We start from the raw sequence: 20,561 nt of genomic DNA, 5'->3' as shown, positions 1-20,561 counted from the left end.
CGCGATCTCGTTCTTTCGGTCACTACCCACAGCTCGTGGCCATAGGTGAGGGTAGGGACGTAGATCGACCGGTAAATTGAGAGCTTCGCTTTTACACGAATTTCAGAGGTTTATAGCTCTGTTACCCTCCTCTGCAGCCCCTAATCTCTTCAATGTGTTCAGCTGATGCTAACTGGCCACACCTAGTCAGGTGTGGATAAAAGCATACCTGAGGCAGGCTTTTTACGAAGCTCACGCAACAAGCTCAAAACTGTAAATACAAAAAAGTTGCACAAAATAGTTTCCAACCATAGGAGATTTATTCTGAGTGTCTTCATAGTTTTATTTTTGACATGTACCAATTTTTATATACTGCAGGAAAAAGGAAAATAAATATTATCATGCAAAGTTACAAAAAAGAGGATGTGCATCAAAGTAAAATACTTCCAGCAGTGCAATTTGAGTTCTAAGCATCCCAGAAACTATTCAGAAAAGCATAAAGTCAACATGACTTAAAAACAGCAGTATAGGTCTATAAGGCCCTGAAGGTAAAAAACTACATTTTCCGTGGAAACTTCCGGTTTCAGGCAGGTAATGGCGGACATGCAATAGTTTGCGCTGACGTCTATTCCAACATAGGAAGTGCTATGAACAGCTGATCGGATCGGCAAAGCGTGTTTCTGGAATATTATGTTTTTGTTCCTGGAGCGCTTTTTATGCAATTTTTGCAAAGCTATATGTGGAAGGGAACTGTGACTTAGGACAACCTAATGGCATAAGATGTAAGTACAACTCCTACGGTTTCTTATTCCAAAAAAAATATTGCGCTAGCTTGCGTGGTTCCAGTTTTACCGGGATTTAAAAATAGTTACGCAAAACGGAGCGTGCTGGTTACAGTGAGGCCTCAACCTCGTGTTGTGCGCCTCAAACATTCTAAAACCGGCTTTACAATAAGACTCCCCTTATAGATGGCTAATAAATAGTTTATAGCTATATTATTAATTAATCTGTAAATGCTTTATAAACCATTATTAATGGTTTATTATGCATTAGTTAAGGGCAAGAACGAGAAAAAACTGACCGGTTTCTTGCCAAATAGTGAGCCAAATGTGTTCACCTATATATTTCATCGAGTTGCTATATTAAACATTTCAGACTAAGTTACTATCCTGTAAGCACAATCAGCATTTGTAAACATATTTTTTATCATATAAAATTGTACTTCATAAATACATTATAAATATCCACAACTATCAATCGGAGCCTTGTTGTAAAGTGTCAAGCATGACACCATTTATTAATGACTACTAAACATTTATAAATGACAAAAGTGAGTCTTAAATGTATAATGTCACCGTTTATAACACTTAGACCTTAATTACAATCAGTGCTTGAAATAACATTTAACTACTGTCAAAAATGGCAATGTATTGTAAGAGTAACACATGTAACATTAAATGTGTTTTTTAAAACACCAAACAGTCACCCACTCCAAAAAAGTTCATGCCAGACTGGTTCAAACTGGAAATACTTTTTGTATGTCCTTAAATAAGCGTCCCAGTGGTCCATCAGGGTGTCGCGAACCAAGACAAGATGACCACTCAAGAACCATCAGGTGTTCCTCCAGCAACTTCTCAGTGCGATTTCCTCTTAGTCTACGGACATGTCCTTTGATGGTCATCCAAGCCCTTTCGATATGCTGTGTATGACTGCCAGATTGAGGATCTACAAACCACCTGCTGTGATTTACAGTGTAATGTCTGTACCCTATGTTTGTCAAAACATTCTTGTAGGCTCTCCACTCATCACTGATAAGGGCACTACCCAACTTAACATGCTGTCTGATCAGAGGAACAAGGTGGCGCCTTGATCGTTTTTCAACAAGTTTTAACACGAGCCTTCGCCTTTTGTCTTTAATTCACATCATTCCAAATACCCATTTCTTCCTTTTCCATGCATTTCCAAAGCGTCCACGTGCATACTGAAAACAAAAAGAATAAAATTAAACAAAGAAACATTCAAAAAGATGGTTGCTTCTTAAAACTTTAGTCATAATCCTGTTATTAAAGTAAATTGGAATTTAACTTCACTACCTAACAGGATGGCCAAGATGTTGGTTGAATACCTGTTTTCTGTACTTTAATTTCCTTTTGGGATTAAAAGTATTTTTTGTTGAAATATTTTAATTCTTACTCGAATGTTAAAATATTCAAGTAATTATTAGAGTAAATATATATTTATTAACCCTTTAGAACCGGTCGGAGCGGGCACGCTCCATTTTGCGTAACTATTTTTAAATCCCGGTAGCTCTGCAACCACGTGAGCTAGCACAATAATTCTTTTTGCATATGAAACCGGAGGAGTTGTACTTACATCTTATGCCATCAGCTTGTCCTCGGTCACGGTTTCCTTCCACATATAGCTTTACAAAAACTGCATAAAAAGCGCTTGCAGGAACAAAAACATAATATTCCAGAAACACGCTTTGTGTGACCGATCAGCTGTTTGTAACACTTCCTACGTCCATCAGCGCGAACTATCACATGTCCGCCATAACCTGCCTGAAACCGGAAGTGACGTCATTTTGCGGAAATGTAGTTTTTTTTACCATCGTGGCTTCATGAGCTTATACTTGTGTTTTTAAAAGTTATGTTTGACTTCATGACTTTCTGTGTCGTTTCTGGGATGCTTAGGACTCATATTGCACTGCTGGAAATAGTTTATTTTGATGCACATGCTGTTATTTCGCAAATTTGCACTATAATATATTTTTTCGTTTTTCCTGCAGTATATGAAAATTGGTGTATCTCAAAAATAAAACTATGAAAACACTCAAAATAAATTTGCTTTGGTGGGAAACTAGTTTGTGCAACTTTTTTGTATTTACAGTTTTGAGGGATAAACCTCTTAAATTTCTCTAACTAGAAATATATGTTAAAAAACAAAAACGATTTTCAATTTTTTTGTAGTTTATTGCACTTTTTTGCAATTTATGTAATTACTATGCACTTAATGCATGCATATTATTAAAATTTGGGCTATAATGGTTGTATTGATGTATAGCAACTTGAAATGCTCCAAAAAATGGCTCCACAGCATGTAAACATATACTATAAGCTCTGGCGGACTTGGTTCTATGGTCGGTCTTAAAGGGTTAACTGATTTTTTATTGTATTTGTTGCACTAATAATATAGTTACTACACTGAAAACTAATTTTTGTACTTATGGTAAAGGTTTCCATGTTTAGAGGACACATTCAGATCTGCATTGATTCTAACAAACCTGTCTGAGAGTTTACCAACCTTTCGTTGATGACGGAGACAGCTTTCATCTATAACCACATCTGTGTCTTTTAATTGCACGTATGCAAACATGTCAAATGTGTCTTGCCATGCTACTTAGTGTTCTGGAGCTGCCAGCCACTTCATCATTGATCATATCTATTTGTCTGAGCCTGAGCCCTTGTGAAAATCTGTGATAGAAATTGAGACAATTATTACTTACTGAGGCCCTAATTGTATTTCACAAGTCTTGTATTGGTGTTCAATTATGAAAGGTGCATTGCTATTGATGTCTACATCTACATATACCTGTAAATGAACTTCATCCAACTGAAAAGAGATGTTTTTGATTTCTCAAAGAGGGAGCCAGTTCTATTTGTTCTGGAAACTTTCCTATGACTTGCTCATTTGCAGCACCTGAGAACATACAGCGGGGCAAAAAAGTATTTAGTCAGCCACCGATTGTGCAAGTTCCCCCACTTAAAATGATGACAGAGGTCAGTAATTTGCACCAGAGGTACACTTCAACTGTGAGAGACAGAATGTGAAAAAAAAATCCATGAATCCACATGGTAGGATTTGTAAAGAATTTATTGGTAAATCAGGGTGGAAAATAAGTATTTGGTCAATAACAAAAATACAACTCAATATACCAAAAAGTTCTACTTTGGTTTCATCTGACCACATGACATTCTCCCAATCCTCTGCTGTATCATCCATGTGCTCTCTGGCAAACTTCAGACGGGCCTGGACATGCACTGGCTTCAGCAGCGGAACACGTCTGGCACTGCGGGATTTGATTCCCTGCCGTTGTAGTGTGTTACTGATGGTGACCTTTGTTACTTTGGTCCCAGCTCTCTGCAGGTCATTCACCAGGTCCCCCCGTGTGGTTCTGGGATCTTTGCTCACCGTTCTCATGATCATTTTGACCCCACGGGATGAGATCTTGCGTGGAGCCCCAGATCGAGGGAGATTATCAGTGGTCTTGTATGTCTTCCATTTTCTGATGATTGCTCCCACAGTTGATTTTTTCACACCAAGCTGCTTGCCTATTGTAGATTCACTCTTCCCAGTCTGGTGCAGGTCTACAATACTTTTCCTGGTGTCCTTCCAAAGCTCTTTGGTCTTGGCCATGGCGGAGTTTGGAGTCTGACTGTTTGAGGCTGTGGACAGGTGTCTTTTATACAGATGATGAGTTCAAACAGGTGCCATTCATACAGGTAACGAGTGGGGGACAGAAAAGCTTCTTACAGAAGACGTTACAGGTCTGTGAGAGCCAGAGATTTTCCTTGTTTGAGGTGACCAAATACTTATTTTCCACCCTGATTTACGAATAAATTCTTTACAAATCCTACCATGTGGATTCATGGATTTTTTTTTCACATTCTGTCTCTCACAGTTGAAGTGTACCTCTGGTGCAAATTACTGACCTCTGTCATCATTTTAAGTGGGGGAACTTGCACAATCGGTGGCTGACTAAATACTTTTTTGCCCCACTGTATCAATGAGTAAAATAAAGAAATGGACCCTTAAACAAGAGCATTCATTGAAAAGATAATCACAAAATTAAGTATGAAGAAAATAATAATGAAAAGGGGTTACTGCTGCCTCTTGCATTGATAACAGAAATATTTTGTAATATTTAACATGCACTACATTATCATGCATTATACATACCACATATATTGGTCTTTCTTCACCACGAAAATCATTTTCATCTTATGGTGACAAACAGGGCATCTAAGCTTCTTTTTTAGCAGGTGTTTCTTCTGCAGCCATTTAATGAGCCTGAGTGCCTTACATTTAGTTTGTTTTCCTTCTATTCTGGCGCGCAATCTCATTCCCAAAGACATTCTGGTGGAAAACATGAGTAATTAATTTTATTATCACCTCGAAACACCGTAAAATACTCTATGGGAGTCTAGTGCAAATCGGTTCAGAGTTAAAGAACTTCACATGCTATATAAAACAAGCCCTATAATCAAAAATAGTTCCACGCAAAAAAGAGGATTGTTTCACCTGTTATAATGTATCTCCGACTTTGTTATGTAGATCTACCTGCTGGATTCATGCTAAAAAATATGTTCTGCCACCAAAGGGAGGGAAAACAAACTTAAAAGACTGTGTGCACGTTAGCATATGCTACTTCCGGTGCGGAAACTCCTGTGGGGAGCTGTGTTTCCGGTGTCCTATTCGCGCCTAGTTTACGGTCCAAAACAAGTTAAGCGAATGAATGAATCAAGCGGCGATTTACATTTCTATAGATGTCTCGGGCATTTACCCAATATATCTGTAAATGATGTTCATCGACTTGTCGATATTTTTCCCCGCGCCTCAGAGCAAAAGAGAAAAGGATTCAAATGTTATATTTCTCAGCTGTCCCTCGTTTATCGCGGGTGTTATGTTCTAAAAATAACCAGCGAGAGGTGAAATCAAGCAGCCGATTTTATTTTCAGACGGTGCAAAACGTTTCCTGGACATCGTGGACATCCAGCACTGCACTTCAGAGTCACACTGCTAGCATCGATGCAGCGATTCTGTACTGTACAGGAGAGACGTCACGGAGGAGATCGTCTGCAGCGATCAGGACGCAGGACACAATGTGCCGTAAAAATAAGCAAACTTGCACTAAAAAATCTGTGAAACAGCGAGGTGAAAGGTGAACCGCGTTATAGCGAGGGACCGCTGTAATTTTGAAGGTAAGTCAAAACATACCCTTCGTAAATACTAATGTATAGAAACCATTACCAGCAGTCATTTTGTGTGGCTGTTTTCAGGGTTTGTTAACATGCTGTGTAGGTGTGTACTTGACTAGCTGATCTCGACATAACGGGAAACATCTGGTTTGACTGTTCTTCACCTGTAGTTTGAATGCTGAACATTTGCCTGTTTAAATCATGAGACCAGTCACTATACAGAGATGTGCTTCTGCATGTGGACGATGTGTCTTCTGCTGCAGTGATGCAGTTCTGCTTGTGTTGAGTGATGTAAACAACTGATCGATCGAAACTCTTTAAACGTCAAAATTGATCATTAGATTTTTTATGACACAACAGCGGTGAGTGTTCCCACCTTCTGCTCTTTGTAACTCTTTCAGTTTTCGAGTTTTGGATTTTGGAGTATATCTTCGCAGTAGCAAAGCTACCGGAAATGTACAACCCCACATCCGGTCTCAAACCAGGAAGTTAGCATTTTCTCGTGCACAGGGTCTATTTAAACGCAGAGGAGCTTATACAAACATCCAATCACAGTTAACTTTATTAAGGAAATAAAGCCCCTCCTATCAGAGCGCGACAGCCAGTGGAGCGCTCTGGAAGGTCAAGCCACAGGGGCACGAACAGACACACTGAAGGCACTCGTTCAAGTTGCCGCGCCATGGATGGAGCAGAAGATAAAAATTTGTTAGCACATGTTCGAAGAGATACAAAAAGATCTAGATTGCACTAAGCCAACGACATCAGCAGTTAGACATGACGGTGAGTATATTGCTAGCTACCTAGCTACCGAGCCATTTGGCTGCTAGCTACAGTGGCTAACTAACATCACATAACATGTGAATAGCTCTATTGCTATTGGTTATTCCAAAAATTGATATCACTTAGTTGTATATTTTTAGTTTTGTTTATGTGCATCATTAAATTTATATTAACCACCCCAGTAAGGCAGTACACATAAGAATTATTTGCCTTGATTTAGAAACGTCTGAACCACCATAGGTGTATATAACATAACTTTTTTTACAAAGTGGCTTTTTATAAATTCAAGTTGTGAGCGTTTTAATCAATATTTTTCCCAAGTTTAGATTATAAATTATTTTAGTATTGTCATTTAATAATTGTTTGTACTTTAGATTCTTCTTCTAATCCTGCCCCTACTGCAACTGCCCTTCTTAACAAGGAGTGAGAGAAACTGACTTTTCTTAAGGAGAAACTGGAGTGGCAAAAGAAGAGAACTGAAGAACTGGAAGGAGAGAGACATTTTCTCCGAAGTCAGCTATCATCAACACCTACACCCTGCCTGTGATCAGGTACCCTGCTGGGGTAATAGGCTGGCCAAAGGAGGAGATAGATGATAGGTTTGTAGCTTGAACCTATTCGCTGGAACGTTGAAGACAATATAATTACACAGCAAGCAAGACACGAAGTAGGCAAAGTTCTTCTTCTTACTCATGCATGAGGGACACCTGCCTGGAGCCAAGTGTCGTTCCACCACTTGACCTCCGTCAGACTCTTAGCCAGGTTCCCCATAGCACTCCTTTTATTGTGGTTTCATGAATATGCATAGGGTCATTAACATATAACATCTTACATAGGTATACATGTGAACAAAGAATACTGTGTGTGTGTGTGTGTGTGTGTGTGTGTGTGTGTGTGTGTGTGTGTGTGTGTGGGGTCAGAGTGTGACCCCATAAATGACTTCCCTAAACCTGCTGGTCTGGAAGTCCAACAGTTCATCTAAACAAAAGGCACTTAGCCTAAAACAGATATAGCCACGTTTATCCTACCAAAAAACAATAAAACAAGGTACGACCTCTTCTCATGCTCCCAGGATGTAGGTGTGCATTCCAGTGTGGAATACACACCAAGCCTTTGCAGCCTGTTAAAGATCACACTGTGGTGGACCACTAGAGGGCTCCACTCACACCCAGTGTAGAGGAAGTGTGTTCCTGTGTTTTGTGGCGCGATATGCGCAGTTGATGTTGGAGACGAATAAAGAAGGAGTGAGAACTGAGAGCTGTGTCGTTGATGCTTACCTCCACATTGGTGACCCCTGACTCGAGCATGCAACGGGCCGTAGATAACGCACACTCCGCTATGGATGCATCAGCGGCCGCCGGACCTCCGCCTCCTGTTGCAGCTACGTTCGCTGTGGCGCTGAAACTGCCGGACTTTTGGCTCCATGACCCCCCGTCATGGTTCGTACACGTGGAGGCTCAGTTCGCCCTTCGCGGCATCTCGGCTGACGACACGAAGTATCACCATGTGGTGGCCTCGCTCGACCCGCTGGCCACCCGTCGCGCGATGGCGCTCCTCCGGGACCCACCCGCCCAAGGGAAATACGCCGCCCTCAAAGAGCTGCTTCTTCGGCGCTATGCCCTCTCCGACGCCGAACGAGCCGAAAAGCTCCTCAACCTGTCAGGCTTGGGTGGCGGTACCGCGCTTGAGCTCATGGAGAACATGCTATCGTTGCTCGTGCCGGATGACGGTGGTTTCCTCTTCGTGCACCTCTTCCTTCGCCAACTACCGGCCGCCGTGAGAGCTGTCCTCGCGAACTCTCCGCTTCTGCCTGCGAAGGATTATCGCTCCCTGGCTGAAGAAGCGGATCGCATTCTCCTGGCTAGCCGCACTTTCGACGTTCACGCCCTGGCTACGGACACGCCGGCGGCACCTTTCACACCTCCACCTGCCTCCCCCGGAGCATCCGCCCCCTTGCTGACGGCAGGGATTGCTACACGCCGGCACCGCGGAAAGAGCATCTGTTTCTACCATCAGCGTTTTTGCGACAGAGCGCGTCGCTGCCTGCCGCCTTGCGCTTTCACGGCCCAGGGAAACGGACCCGCCAGCGCGCCGTAGCAGCCGCGACCGCTGGCAATACAGAAAGGCTGCTCTTCATAGAGGACTCGCGCTCCGGGAGACGTTTTCTCGTGGACTCCGGCTCCCAGAAGAGCCTCCTTCCCCCTACCGCTGCCGACGGACTAGCAGCGAACTGTGGGCCGCAGCTCATTGCAGCTAACGGCTCTCCCATCAAAACGTTTGGGGAAAGGTTGGTGACTGTTTGTTTTCATGACCGGGATTTCCAGTGGAACTTTGTTGTTGCTGCTAGCTCTGTACCTATTTTGGGTGCTGATTTCCTGTGTGCTCATGGACTACTTGTCGATGTCGCTAACAGACGTTTAATCGATGCTCTCTCGTTTTCTTCGCTACCCTGTTTTACTCGGGCCGCCGAGCCCCTGATTCGGGCTAATGTAGTGACCTCCGGGGATGCTTTTCAGCGTTTGCTTTTAGAGTTTCCATCGCTGTCTGTCCCTAATTTCTCTAGCACGGTAACGAAGCATGGGGTTGAGCATTATATTCCCACGGTCGGGCCCCCGGTGTTCGCGCGCGCGCCGCCTCGACCCCGCGAAATTGTCCGTCGCTCGGGAAGAGTTTGCAGCCATGGAGCGCCTTGGCATTGTACAGCGTTCGAACATTGCATGGGCCTCTCCGCTTCACATGGTGCCCAAATCGGACGGTCGGTGGCGGCCATGCGGAGATTTCCGCCGTTTAAATAATGCCACGGAGAATGACCGTTACCCCATCCCCCACATTCAGGATTTTTCTGCCAATCTCGCCGGAACGTCGATTTTTTCTAAAATTGACTTGGTGCGGGGGTATCACCAGGTCCCCGTGCGCCCCGAAGACGTTCCTAAAACCGCTGTCATTACCCCCTTCGGCTTGTTCGAGTTTTTGCGCATGCCGTTTGGCCTGAAAGGTGCCGCCCAGACCTTTCAGCGGCTGATGGACTCAGTTTTGCGTGGGCTGCCGTTCGTTTTTGTTTATCTGGACGATATATTGGTGGCCAGCTGCTCAGCGAGCCAGCACGAGTCCCATCTGCGCCAGGTTTTCCAGCGTTTGGAAGCGCACGGCCTGATCATCAACCCTTCCAAGTGCCAGTTTGGGTTGCCTGTTCTGGATTTCCTCGGGCACCGCATTTCCGCTGAAGGCGTGGTTCCGTTGCCCGACAGAGTCCAGGCCGTTTCGGCTTTCCCGCGTCCCACGTCGGTTAAAGCGTTGCAGGAGTTCTTGGGGATGATAAATTTTTACAACCGCTTTCTCCCCAGAGCTGCCCACCTGCTACAGCCACTCTATGCTGCCTTAAAAGGTAAAACAGCCAAAGATCCGGTTGACTGGCTGCCTGAACGCGTCCGTGCGTTTTCCGCAGCCAAGTCTGCGCTGGCTGACGCCGCCCTGCTGGCCCACCCGCTTCCGTCGGCGGAGATCGCGTTGACCACCGACGCCTCGGAGGTGGCAGTGGGCGGAGTGTTGGAACAGCGGGTTTCAGGTCTCTGGCAACCGCTCGCCTTTTTCAGTCGTACGCTCCGGGATGCTGAACGCAAGTACAGTGTTTTTGACAGGGAGTTGCTGGCCCTGCACCTCGCAACACGGCATTTTCGTTTTTTCCTCGAGGGTCGCAACTTTGCTGCGTACGTTGACCACAAACCTTTGACGTTTGCGATGTCCAAGGTCTCTGACCCATGGAGCGCACGCCAGCAGCGCCAGTTGGCGGCCATTTCTGAGTTTACCACAGACATTCAGCATGTGGCTGGTAAGTCCAATCACGTCGCTGACTGTCTCTCACGTGTGTTGGTTTCTCCGGTGTATGTCGGCATTGACTATGCTGCCATGGCCGCCGAGCAACGTGCTGACCCGGACGTCCTTGCCCTTCAGTCAACAAAAACGGGCCTCGTGCTGGAGGACACCCCGGTGTGGGACGGCGGTCCGCGCCTTCTTTGCGACGTTTCCATCGGCCGCCCCCGCCCGGTGGTTCCCCTTTTGTGGCGTCGTCGTGTTTTTGACTCGGTGCATGCCCTCTCTCATCCCGGCGTCCGGGCCTCGGTCAAGCTGGTCAGCGCCAGGTTTGTTTGGCCGGGCCTTCGCAAGACTTTGAAAGAATGGGCGGCGGTTTGTATCCCATGCCAACGCTCGAAAATCCACCGGCACACACAGGCACCCCTCGAGCCTTTCCGTGTCCCGGGTAGGCGTTTCGATCACGTTCATGTGGACCTGGTTGGTCCCTTGCCGCAGTCACAGGGTTTCACGCACCTTTTGACTGTGGTGGACCGCACAACCAGGTGGCCGGAGGCGGTACCCCTGGCGTCCACGACAGCGGCGACGGTGGCCAGGGCATTTTTGTCAACGTGGGTTTCACGTTTCGGCCCCCCTGCTGACATTACCTCGGACAGGGGCCCCCAGTTTGTTTCCGAGCTTTGGTCTGCTATGGCTGACGGCCTGGGAGTCAAGGTCCACCGCACCACAGCATACCACCCGCAAGCTAATGGGATGTGCGAACGGTTTCACCGGTCACTCCGTGCTTCCTTGACAAGTGGCGACTGGGTCGAACGTCTTCCGTGGGTTTTGCTGGGTTTGCGTAGCGCGGTTAAAGAAGACCTCGGGGTTTCCCCGGCTGAACTGGTCCTCGGCCAGCCTCTCCGGGTCCCCGGGGAATTCTTACCTGAGAGCCCTCCCCCATGTTTCGATACCTCTTTGTTGCCTTTTCGCCCCCCAAGAAACTCATTTCCTGTTCCTGGTCCTGTGCACCACTGCCTGCCTGACACCTTTGTTCCGAGTTCATTGGACTCTGCTCGTTTCGTTTTCGTCAGGCACGATGCCCATAGGACTCCGCTGCGTCCACCATATGACGGGCCATTCAGGGTTCTTAAACCAGGCAACAAACATTTCGTTTTGGACTTTGGCGGTCGGCAGGAAGTTGTCTCTGTTGACAGACTTAAGCCTGCACATGTTATGCAAGAGGATCAGGTGGTCCCGGCCCAGGCCCCTCGCCGCGGCCGCCCACCTGCCACCGGGCTGATGGATTCTGTTTTTTTCCCCCAGGAGCGACCCGAAATCAACGGAGTCCGAGTCGTCTTCAGCTTTTTCTGACCGCCAGTGCCAGCCTCGCTCCCGGGCTGGGTTGCCCTCTGTCAGTTCCCCACCCCCCCAGTTCAGCCGCTCCGGCCGTTTGCTTAAGCCCCGGGTCCTGGACTAGTTCTGCTGGGTGTTCGGGGGGGGGCATGTGTGGTGGACCACTAGAGGGCTCCACTCACACCCAGTGTAGAGGAAGTGTGTTCCTGTGTTTTGTGGCGCGATATGCGCAGTTGATGTTGGAGACGAATAAAGAAGGAGTGAGAACTGAGAGCTGTGTCGTTGATGCTTACCTCCACAACACATCCTATCACTACACAATCGATTATACACCTCTAAGCATATATGGTTAAATATTTCTAAGCATAAATGACAATCAACAATACAAAACCTAACAATAGAAGCCACTGACATAAAGACAAGAAAGCTCCTTACCATGCATGGAGGGTTTCACCCCAAGTCCAGCACCGTGAGGCTGTACGCTAAGCGGAAGGAAGGGGGCCGGGGACTGGTGAGTGTCAGCACCACAGTCCAGGATGAGACAACAAACATCCAAGAATACATTGGGAAGATGGCCCCAACTGACCGAGTGCTCAGTGAATACCTCAGGCAGCAGAAACCCAAGAAAGAGGAGGGAGACGAGGAACCATCATGGAAGGACAGGCCCCTGCACGGTATGTACCACCGGCAGATAGAGGAGGTGGCTGATATCCAGAAATCCTACCAGTGGCTGGACAAAGCTGGACTGAAAGACAGCACAGAGGCACTAATCATGGCAGCACAAGAACAAGCTCTGAGCACAAGATCCATAGAGGCTGGGGTCTATCACACCAGGCAAGACCCCAGGTGCAGGCTGTGTAAAGATGCCCCAGAGACAATCCAGCACATAACCGCCTGGTGCAAGATGCTAGCAGGCAAGGCATACATGGAACGCCATAACCAAGTGGCCGGCATAGTGTACAGGAACATCTGTGCCGAGTATAACCTGGAAGTCCCGAGGTCAAAATGGGAGATGCCCCCAAGGGTGGTGGAGAATGACCGAGCTAAGATCCTGTGGGACTTCCAGATACAGACGGACAAAATGGTGGTGGCTAACCAACCGGACATAGTGGTGGTAGACAAACAGAAGAAGACGGCCGTAGTGATCGATGTAGCGGTTCCCAATGACAGCAATATCAGGAAGAAGGAACACGAGAAGCTGGAGAAATACCAAGGGCTCAGAGAAGAGCTCGAGAGGATGTGGAGGGTGAAGGTAACGGTGGTCCCCGTGGTAATCGGAGCACTAGGTGCGGTGACTCCCAAGCTAGGCGAGTGGCTCCAGCGCAGTCCTGGGAACAGCTAAGATACTGCAGGACCCTCAAGCTCCCAGGCCTCTGGTAGAGGACCCGAGCTTGAAGGATAAACCGCCCGCAGGGGCGAGTGGGGAATTTTTTTTTAATACACTTTATTCACATGATGATTTTCTTTAACAAAATTGTCATTCTGTTTAAGCACATAAGCTTAATAAATCATCAATTGTGTAATTGAAAAGCAGGGGGCTTTGAAGTAGCAGCTACTCTGCACATCTTTGTCACTCAGTGTAATCTGAGTGGTGTCAAATATCTTGTTTCTAAAAGCAGCCATTTTGTTGTTTGCATCCTGCAGAGCCACCTAAAGACGAACCATTCAATGATCCATTTTCCTCGAAGGGTTCTGAAAACTCAGATTCATCTTCCGCATCTTCATCTGTATTGTCTGTGTGGTCATCCTCATCTTCATCCCCAAAGAAGCGAAAGCACAAATACAAGAAAAAGCATTCAAGAGTCAAGAAACCCAAGAAGGAGCAGAAGAAGCTCCGGCAGCGTGGTGAGCAAAAGATTTTAGAAGAGAAGATTTTACAGAAGAGGATACTATAAATGTGACATAAAAGATAGTTGTCACGGTCCCCGTGTCTCTCTGGTTAGCCCACGCTGGCTACAGGTTTTGTTGTTGTTAGTTTTAGTTTTTTGTCTCTCCTCCTCCTCTCTGCCTGGGTGGAGCTCATTACGGGCTCTCACTCTTGGCCCACGCACCCCTGTGGATGGTGTCCACCTGCGGCTGATCTGGCTGATTTCCCCAGCTGCTATTTAAGGCAGTGGCACAGAGCAGCTCACCGCTGGAACGTCGAACCACCTGAGTTCGTGCTCGCGGCATATTCAAAGAAGAATCGCTTACACGTGTTTTATGTTGTGGAACTAACCTTTGACCTTCTGTCTGTAGATTCTGGACCGAATCACCGGACCTGTCCAAGTGGGGCAGTGTGTGGAGTGTTGGAGCGAGTGCGGCTGAAGAGGAGTGCGTGTGTGCGGAGGAGCGGTGGCGGTGACTGAGTGGAAGAGGAAGCGTGTGTGTGGATTCCCCCCCCCCCCCCCTTCTCTCCCTGGAGCCCTGGACCCCCTCCCAACTCACTGTACATATTTTTTGCACTAAGGTGATCCCTATTGTAAATAAATCCCCTTTTGTTTCCTTGAAAGAACTGTCTGCGCGTGGGTCCGTTCAGTAGCCATGACAGAACGTTCCAGCCAGAATATGGACCCAGCAGACCTTGACCCAGTCCAGCGAGCCCTTGCGTCACAGGAGACGGTGCTGGTCCGCCACGAGGCGATGTTCTCACACCTGCTTGGCCAGATTGCGTCCCTCACCCAGGCAGTGGCTCGGCTTACACCGCTGGAAGGAACGCCCTCGGCGGCTCACCCCGCCCCGCAAGGCGCCGAAGCCCAAGCTGTGGAGCTGGCAGCAGCTGAAGTAACAGCCCCCTCTGCTCTGGAGCCAGGCACCGCAGGACTCCGTCTACCTGCCCCTGAGCCCTTCTCTGGTGAGCTGTCAAAATGTGCAGGATTTTTGACGCAGTGCTCTTTGGTTTTCCGCCAACAGAGACGTTTGTTTGAAGATGATGGAGCAAGAATCGCATTCTTTGTACAGCTGTTACGTGACCGCGCGTTGCTGTGGGCACAGGCAGCGCTTAAAGCCAATCCAGACATAACCTATGCTGTTTTTCTCTCGAAATTTAAAAATGTTTTTGAGAAGGGATCCGGCGCCGAAGCAGCAGCTCATCGGTTGCTGAACCTGAAGCAGGGGAAGCGGAGTATGGCAGACTACTCCATTGACTTCCAGATTCTGGCTGAGGAGACCGGCTGGGGTGAGGATGCATTATGTTGTACCCTGCTAAATAACCTTTGTGAGGAGTTAAAAGATGAATTAGCCATGCGGGAATTGCCCTCCTCGCTAGATGCTTTAATGAGTTTGTGTGTGAAAGTAGACGGCCGCCTGCGTGCACGACGGAGTTCCCGGCTCCACCCCTTTCATGAGCCTTCGGGGCAGCCCAAGACGGTGCCCGGAGGAGCCCAGGCAGAGCTCCGTGAGCGAAGGGAGGAGTTGGACCAGGAGGAACCCATGCAGTTGGGGCACTCCCGGGTTAGCGCCACTGAGCGCCATCGCCGTTTGGTTTCGGGTGAGTGCTTGTTTTGTGGCAAGACAGGCCATTTCGTGGCAACCTGCCCGTTGCGATCAAAAGGGGGCGCCCGCCAGTAAAGGCAGGAATACTGGTGGGCGGGCTCTCTCAAGATTCTTCTCCACGTCTTCTGCTGCCAGCCAAGATAACTAAGCAAACCATGACACACTCTCTCTCCGCTTTAATAGACTCTGGCGCCGAACAAAACTTCATTGACTCACACCTCGCCAAACGCTTAAACTTGGTCTCCGACCCGTTGCCACACCCCCTTCGTGTTTCTGCTTTGTCGGGGCAGCGCCTACCAGACATCACTCATGTTACGGAGCCGGTTACCCTCACGTTATCTGGCAATCATTCTGAGACAATCAGCCTTTTTGTGTTTCAGGCTCCGCACGCCCCCCTGGTTTTGGGCCACCCCTGGTTGCAGCAACACAATCCGCGCATAAATTGGAAGAGGGGGTGCGTGTCTGGGTGGGGGGAGGAGTGTCATATGAACTGTCTTAGATCAGCCCCTCCCCTCGCCTCTACTGTCGAACCGCCCCCGGCTTTGGAACCACCGGACCTCTCCTCTGTGCCGCCAGTTTATCACGACTTGGCCGAGGTGTTTTGCAAAGACAGGGCGAGGTCGTTACCCCCCCACCGGCCGTACGACTGCGCCATTGAATTGCTTCCTGGGGCTCTGTTACCTACGAGCCGCTTGTACAGCATCTCGCGGCCTGAGCGGGAAGCAATGGAGACTTACATCTCAGAATCCTTGGCTGCTGGCATAATACGCCCTTCCTCGTCCCCGGTAGGGGCTGGTTTTTTCTTTGTTGAGAAGAAGGACAAATCGCTAAGTCCTTGCATTGATTACCGGGGGCTGAACAAAATTACAGTCAGGAATAAATATCCTCTCCCGCTTCTCTCATCTGCATTCGAACTCCTTCACGGGGCCACCATGTTCAGCAAACTGGACCTCCGAAATGCATATCACCTGGTCAGACTCCGAGACGGCGATGAGTGGAAAACCGCTTTTAACACACACCTCGGTCATTTCGAGTACCTGGTGATGCCTTTCGGGCTAACCAACGCCCCAGCCATCTTCCAAGCGTTGGTTAACGACGTGCTCCGTGATTTCCTAGATCGGTTCGTTTTCGTCTATCTGGACGACATCCTGATTTTCTCTAAGACTGAAACCGAACATGTAACCCATGTAAAACAGGTCCTGCAGCGGCTGCTGGAGAACAGACTCTTTGTAAAGGGGGAGAAATGTGAATTCCACGTTCAAACAGTGGCGTTCCTGGGTTACATAATTGACCAGGGTAACCTCAAACCGGATCCGGCCAAGATCAAAGCTGTTGTGGAATGGCCGGAACCAACTGATCGCCGTCAGCTTCAGCAGTTCCTCGGCTTTGCCAACTTTTATCGCCGGTTCATTAGGGACTTCAGTAAAATCGCTCTGCCTTTGACCCGCTTAACCTCTCCTAAGTTCTCTTTTCAGTGGGATCAGGCGGCCCAAAAGGCCTTCACACAGCTCAAGGACCGATTCACCACCGCACCCATCCTGGCTCAGCCTGACTTGCGACTCCAATTCATTGTGGAGGTGGATGCCTCCGACTCGGGGGTCGGCGCGGTGCTCTCACAACAGCGAGAGGGTAAGCTACGGCCCTGTGCCTTCTTCTCTCGCCGCCTCTCCCCAGCCGAACGCAACTATGACGTGGGAGACCGGGAGCTCTTGGCTATAAAACTAGCCTTGGAGGAATGGAGGCACTGGTTGGAGGGCACGGCTCAGCCATTCATTGTATGGACGGACCACAAAAACCTGGCTTACCTGCAAACAGCAAAACGTCTCAACGCTCGACAGGCCAGGTGGGTTTTTTTTTTCACCCGTTTCAACTTTTCAATCTCTTACAGACCGGGCTCGCGGAATGTGAAGCCGGATGCCCTATCACGGCAGTTCTCGGTGCCTGAGGAGAGGCAGGACCCTGAGCCCATCCTGCCAGCGAATTGTGCCGTTGGTACAATAACATGGGAAATCGAGTCGGCCATTCGTGAGGCTCAGCGGGCTGAACCAGATCCAGGAGGAGGACCAGCGGGGTGGCTCTTTGTTCCATCGGCCACTCGGTCTCAGGTACTGCATTGGGCTCACACTGCCCGCTTCACATGTCACCCAGGAGTACACAGAATGATCACCTTCCTTCAGCGCTACTTCTGGTGGCCCACATTATCACGAGACGTTCGGGAGTACGTCTCTGCCTGTTCAACCTGCGCCTGCAACAAGCTGGGACATCAACCTCCGGCCGGCTTGCTGCTACCTTTACCCACACCGTCTCGGCTGTGGTCCCATATCGCGGTGGATTTTGTTACCGGCCTCCCACAGTCAGCAGGTAACACCACTATAATGACTATTGTTGACCGCTTTTCAAAGGCTGCGCATTTTGTTGCACTCCCCAAGCTCCCGACGGCCCTGGAGACGGCTCGGCATCTCACGCATCATGTGTTCCGCCTCCATGGCATCCCGGAGGACGTGGTCTCGGATCGTGGGCCGCAATTCACCTCTCGTGTGTGGAAGGAGTTCTGCTCGGCGCTAGGAGCCAAGGTCAGTCTCTCCTCTGGTTACCACCCACAGAGCAACGGACAAACTGAGCGCACTAACCAGGAGCTGGAGACCGCTCTGCGCTGCATAGTTGCTTCCAACCAAACCATCTGGAGCGACCAACTGCCCTGGGTGGAATATGCCCACAACAGCCTGACGTCTTCAGCTACAGGGCAATCTCCGTTTGAGGCCTCCCTGGGGTATCAGCCTCCTCTGTTCCCTGCTCTGGAAGGTGAGCACTTTGTCCCTTCGGTCCAGTTTCACCTTCGTAGGTGTCGCCGGGTTTGGAGGGCCACCCGTGCGGCCTTGCTGCGCACGAAAGAACGCTACATACGTCTGGCTGACCGGCGCCGCACTCACGCTCCTGAGTACACCATCGGTCAAAAGGTTTGGTTGTCCACACGCTTCGTTCCTGTTCATGCCGAATCGAAGAAGCTCACCTCAACCTTCATCGGGCCTTTTGAAATTGCTGCTTTGATAAACCCTGTTTCTGTTCGCCTTAAGTTGCCGCGCAACATGAAGATACACAATGTCTTCCATGTGTCTCAGATTAAGCCGTGTCTCTCCAGTCCATTGTGCCCTCCTTCCAGGCCCCCTCCGCCCGCTCGGGTCATTGGTGGCCTCCCTGCCTACACGATCTCCCGCATCATGGACTCTCGCCGTCGCGGGAGGGGTCTTCACTATCTGGTGGACTGGGAGGGTTATGGCCTTGAGGAACGTTGCTGGGTTCCCCGCTCCGCTGTGTTGGATCCCGGGATGGTTGCCGACTTTCATCGCCTTCATCCGGATAAGCCTGGTGGGTCGCCGGGAGGCTCCCGTTAAGGGGGGGGTACTGTCACGGTCCCCGTGTCTCTCTGGTTGGCCCACGCTGGCTACAGGTTTTGTTGTTGTTAGTTTTAGTTTTTTGTCTCTCCTCTTCCTCTCTGCCTGGGTGGAGCTCATTACGGGCTCTCACTCTTGGCCCACGCACCCCTGTGGATGGTGTCCACCTGCGGCTGATCTGGCTGATTTCCCCAGCTGCTATTTAAGGCAGTGGCACAGAGCAGCTCACCGCTGGAACGTCGAACCACCTGAGTTCGTGCTCGCGGCATATTCAAAGAAGAATCGCTTACACGTGTTTTATGTTGTGGAACTAACCTTTGACCTTCTGTCTGTAGATTCTGGACCGAATCACCGGACCTGTCCAAGTGGGGCAGTGTGTGGAGTGTTGGAGCGAGTGCGGCTGAAGAGGAGTGCGTGTGTGCGGAGGAGCGGTGGCGGTGACTGAGTGGAAGAGGAAGCGTGTGTGTGGATTCCCCCCCCCCCCCCCCCCTTCTCTCCCTGGAGCCCTGGACCCCCTCCCAACTCACTGTACATATTTTTTGCACTAAGGTGATCCCTATTGTAAATAAATCCCCTTTTGTTTCCTTGAAAGAACTGTCTGCGCGTGGGTCCGTTCAGTAGCCATGACAATAGTATTATGATTTTAATTTGTTCTAAAAACTACTCTGTGTTTGCTACGTCATATATACATATCTGTCTATGTGTGTATATATATGTATAGATTAGTATGCTTTGTGCATTTGCTTTTCTAATTATTTGCTTTGTTTTCATTTTCAGTTCAAACGCTAAATGACATTGTGCAGCGATACAAATCCCTCCTCAAGACATTTCCAGAGACGAAGACCATGACCAAAGCTTTCCAGAAGCATGGGCTCGACAGGAACACTGTTGTGTCCACTTCATCAGTTGGGGAGCTTGCTATTGCGGTCCCCAATGTTTTCCAGGAGCTACTGTCCAACAGGCCTAGTGGAGAGACGGTACTAGCTTAAGCGATGTGAGGCTGCAATTCAAGGCAGTGATGAAGTAAAAAACAAAATAGAAGGTATGAAGGCGGCTGGTACTTTGCTTCCAATTCGAAGAGGGAAATCTGTCGGAAACCCTAATTTGTTCTAAGTGGTTTTGTTTGTTTTGAACATATTGAACTGAAGCAAAGATCTGCAAAACCAACCGTTTTTCAAAGATCTGTTCACATATGTGTTGAGTTTCCACACAACTAAGAGATTTACCTGTTAGTTTATTTTATTGGTTTTTTTAAATATTTTGATTTGTATAAATGTGTGTAGAGTAAATAATACAGCTGTGCAGTTTCAGTTAAGGTATAATCATTTATTATGTTATAATTATTATAATTTTCCTTTGTTTTATGCCAGTGGTGGATTTAGGGATGGGATTTGTTTCCTTAATATAGTTTTAGTTATCTTTAAAATGCTTGTATATAAGTTTAGCAATACTAAATAACTGTTGGTGCTTTATACTTTTTATAATAATGCCAAGTAATACTTAGAAATGTTTGTTGATCATAAATAAATGGTGTCATGCTTTACACTTTACAACAAGGCTCCGATTGATAGTTGTGGATATTTATAATGTATTTATGAAGTACAATTTTATATGATAAAAAATATGTTTACAAATGCTGATTGTGCTTACAGGATAGTAACTTAGTCTGAAATGTTTAATATAGCAACTCTAGATGAAATATATAGGTGAACACATTTGGCTCACTATTTGGCAAGAAACCGGCCAGTTTTTTCTCTTTCTCACCCTTAACTAATGCATAATAAACCATTAATAATGGTTTATAAAGCATTAA

General features: G+C 48.0%; 1 protein-coding gene and 1 pseudogene across 2 annotated transcripts in view; one reads left to right on the top strand and one right to left on the bottom strand.

Annotated features, from left to right (window-relative positions):
- Window positions 1-20,561, bottom strand: part of arid3c (AT rich interactive domain 3C (BRIGHT-like)) — a 78,518-nt gene that overhangs the window by 44,181 nt on the left and 13,776 nt on the right. The gene's annotated exons all lie outside the window — the stretch shown is intronic.
- Window positions 6,671-19,880, top strand: LOC309719506 (coiled-coil domain-containing protein 106-like; annotated as a pseudogene). Its single transcript has 4 exons — window positions 6,671-6,737; window positions 7,112-7,270; window positions 13,527-13,727; window positions 19,526-19,880. The product of its transcript is annotated as a coiled-coil domain-containing protein 106-like (transcript).

The sequence above is a fragment of the Aulonocara stuartgranti genome (genome assembly GCF_965226115.1).
Source record: "Aulonocara stuartgranti genome assembly, chromosome: 12".
Classification (NCBI taxonomy): Eukaryota; Metazoa; Chordata; class Actinopteri; order Cichliformes; family Cichlidae; genus Aulonocara; species Aulonocara stuartgranti.
Note: the sequence above shows the minus strand (reverse complement) of the source record. Positions and strands in the feature narration are given on the sequence as shown.